Consider the following 970-nt stretch of genomic DNA (forward strand, 5'->3'; position numbering starts at 1 on the left):
CTGCTCAATGTGAAAGCCCGCAGGTGATGGAGATTTACCGCTGATTACAGAACCGGCTTTCTGACAAGATGCGCGTTAAATATCGCATGCGATTTATCGTGCAGCCCTAATATAAAGTGAACAGCTTTGAACCATTTATTAATGAGTTATAAACGTTAATAACCTGTGAACCCCCCGCGCTTACCTCATCCCTTCCTCTTTTGCCGCTTCCACCTTGTTTTCAGCACACAAAAAATCTACAACTGCTAAGGTGTGATTTATCATGCTCTTTTTGTTTACTTTTAGAAGTTAGTGAACCATCTTGGAACGTTCAATGTCTTGTTACGCACAATAAAAATCAATGAGTTTCAAAATGCCACAACATTGTGCAGCATCTGGTTGTAAAAACTTCCGAAATTTAAAATTCCTTAAGAAATTGAATAAAATTTGACAGATAAAAATGTGTTGATTTATGTTTTTAATACGCATTAACTCAATATTATAAGTACTAAATATAGTACCTTTTAAATGTCATGTTAGCTAACGGCTTCCTCTTGTGTTAGTTTAGCAAAAATCATCTGCTTAAGTCTACTGCAGATTAGGGATGGAACGATTACCGGTTTCACGATAAAATGCCCTGACGGTTAGTATTATCCTTTAAAATTTAATTATCATCAAAACCATATTTGATTATCGCGATTTTGCAAACTCGCGGTAAATCCTGTCCAGCCAGCATCAGTCTGACGCAGAAGCAGCATGCAGTGTTGTTGTTGTTGTTGTTTTGCACGAGAGGAAATGGCGGAAGGCAGTGACAGCGCTCGGGAGATTTTTCAGCCATCTAAGAGAACCAAATCGGTGGTCTGGTCGTATTTTGGCTTTTACAAGAGTCCTGAAGGCAATTTAATCGAGGACGGTCACCCTGTCTGCCGATCTTGCAAGAAGAAAGTCGCTGCAAAAGGGGGAAACGCATAAAATTTGCTCAGTCATCTTC

Source organism: Sinocyclocheilus rhinocerous, unplaced genomic scaffold (assembly GCF_001515625.1).
Source record: "Sinocyclocheilus rhinocerous isolate Xijiao unplaced genomic scaffold, SAMN03320098_v1.1 scaffold1149, whole genome shotgun sequence".
Classification (NCBI taxonomy): domain Eukaryota; kingdom Metazoa; phylum Chordata; class Actinopteri; order Cypriniformes; family Cyprinidae; genus Sinocyclocheilus; species Sinocyclocheilus rhinocerous.